The sequence below is a fragment of the Cricetulus griseus genome, chromosome X, assembly GCF_003668045.3.
Source record: "Cricetulus griseus strain 17A/GY chromosome X, alternate assembly CriGri-PICRH-1.0, whole genome shotgun sequence".
In the NCBI taxonomy this organism is placed as follows: Eukaryota; Metazoa; Chordata; class Mammalia; order Rodentia; family Cricetidae; genus Cricetulus; species Cricetulus griseus.
In genome coordinates, this window is record NC_048604.1 from 19,722,700 (window position 1) to 19,725,296 (window position 2,597).

Sequence of the window (2,597 nt, forward strand, 5' to 3'; positions counted from 1 at the left end):
AGACCTTTCCAGTTTGTTTTTGTTTTTGATGAAGTCACTTAGTGTTATAAACAGTACCATTTTCATTGTGTCCCTTAAGTTTGGACATGTTGTGTATTCATTTTAATTGAATTCTTGTAGAAAGTTTTAAATTTCTTTCTAGACCCATTTTCCATTCAGTAAAGAGTTGTTCAGTTTCCATCAGTTCGTAAGCTTTCTCTTGTTTCTGTAGTTGTTGCTATCCAATTTTAATCCATGGTGGTCAATAGGATGCAGGGAGTTATTTCATTTTCTTGTATCTGTTAAGACTTTCTTTGAGACTGAGTTTGTGGTCAGTTTTAGAGAAAGCAACTTGAAGTGCTTTGTATTTGGGTAAAATGTCCTGTAAATATCTGTTAGGTCTATTAGGTTTATAACATCTATTAGCTTTAATATTTCTTTGCTTAGTTTTTGTACGAATGACCTGTCCATTGGTGAGAGTAGGGTATTGAAGTCTCCCTGTATGTTTCAGTGTCAATGCATGACTTAAGCCATAGCAGTGTTTCTTTTTCAAGCATGAACACACTTGTGTTTCATGCATAGATATTAAAATTGAAATGTCACCTTGGTGGAGTTTTCCTTTAATGTGTATGCAATGTCCAATCCTATCTCTTTTGATTAATTTTGGTTTGAACTCTATTTTGGTAGGTGTAAGAGTGACCACACCACTTTGCTTCTTAAGTTGATTTTCTTGCAATATTTTTTTCTAACCCTTTGCCCTGAAGTAATCTTTATTATTGATGTTGAGATGTGTTAATTGGATGCTGCAGAAGCATATCCTGTTTTCACATCCATACTGTAGTCTGTGTCTTTTTATTGAGGCACTGAGATATTGAAAGTTATTGATAGCTGTTGATTGTTAATTCCTGTTTTCGTTATTTTGTTGTTGCTGCTGTTGTTTTGTGTATGCATGTTTAGTGTTTGTGAAACTGTGTATTTGTGTGTGTCGGGGTGTGTGTGTGTGTGTGTGTGTGTGTGTGTGAGAGAGAGAGAGAGAGAGAGAGAGAGAGAGAGAGAGAGAGAGAGAGAGAGAGAGAGAGAGAGAGAGAGAATTAAAAATTCCCTTTTAATTTTTCTGGTGAGATGTTATTATTTCCTATGTTTTTATGAGCGTAGTTAACCAACTTAGGTTGGAGTTTTCCTTCTAGCACCTTCTGTAGGGTGCTAGAAGGATTTATAGATAGATATTGCTTAAATTTGACTTTATCATTTAGTATCTTATTTTCTCCATCTATTGTCATTTAAATTTTTACAGGGCATAGTAGTCTGGGCTGATGTTGTGGTCATTTAGAATCCTCAGCATCTCTGTCCAGGCCCTTCTGGATTTTAGACTCCATTGAGCAGTCAAGCTGGCCTTTACATGTTACTTGATATTTTTTCTTTGCAGCTTTTAATATTCTTTCTTTGTTCTGCACATTTAGAGTTTTGATTATTATGTGTATAGAGGACTTCCTTTTCTTGTCCAGTCTATTTGGTGTTTTGTAAGCTTCTAGTACCCTGATAAACATCTTCTTTAAGTTAGCAACATTTTCTTCTAAGATTTTGTTGAACATTTTTATGCTTCTTTGAGCTTGGATTCTTCTACTTTTTCTATTCCTATTATTCTTAGGTTTGATATTTTCTAGTGTCCCAGCTTTGCTGGATGTTTTATGTCAGGAGGTTTTGGGATTTAACATTTTTCTTTGACCACTGTATCCTTTTCTTCTACTGTATATTTAACACCTTAGAGTCTGTCTTCCATCTCTTGTATTCTGTTGGTGAAACTTTTCTGATAAAATCCTAAATTTTTACCTTCCATATTCCCCCAGCTTATGTTTTCCTTGTTGATTCTATTTCCATTTTTAGATCTTGAACAGTTTGTTTCCTTTAACTGTTGGTGTTTTCTTATATTTCTTTAAAGGATCCTTTCATTTCCTCCATTTTTTTCTTGATTTCATTTAAGTATTTATGCATTCCATCGTCATCGTATAGTTGGTTTTAAGGTCTTTTTTTGTGTTTCAGCTACATAAGAATATTAAGGACCTTCTGTTGTAGGATAGCTGGGCTCTAGTGGAGACATATTGCCCTGGCTGTTCCTAATTGTGTTTTTACACCAGCATCTAGGCATCTGGGTTTGAGATAGCTCTAGGTGTTGATTTCTGGATTTGTCTTTATTGGGTGAAAATACTCTCTATATTTTCAGAGAGTATAATGGCTGCCTTTTGCCTGTTTGTTGGCAGATACCATTCTGTATATATGTTTCTCTAATTGGTTGATGAATAAAACACTGTTTGGCCAATAGAGTCAGGAAGGAAAGTGGGACCTGGCAGGACAAGAAAAACTCCAGCAACAAAATGGCACCCACACATGGAGCGAGATCTTCGAGGTAAAATCTGACAAAAGTTTAAATAGGGATTCTAAACACAAAATAACAGAGACAAGCATGGCTTCTTGGTAGCAGCATTTTCTTGAGTGGGCTCTGTTTGCTAGAGACAAGCAGAGGATCCTGGCTCATTTAAGACAGGCTTCCTGACTCTGCATTAGTGGCATAAACTGCATGACTCTTTTAAGAGACCCCACTACCGAACAGATAAATGGTG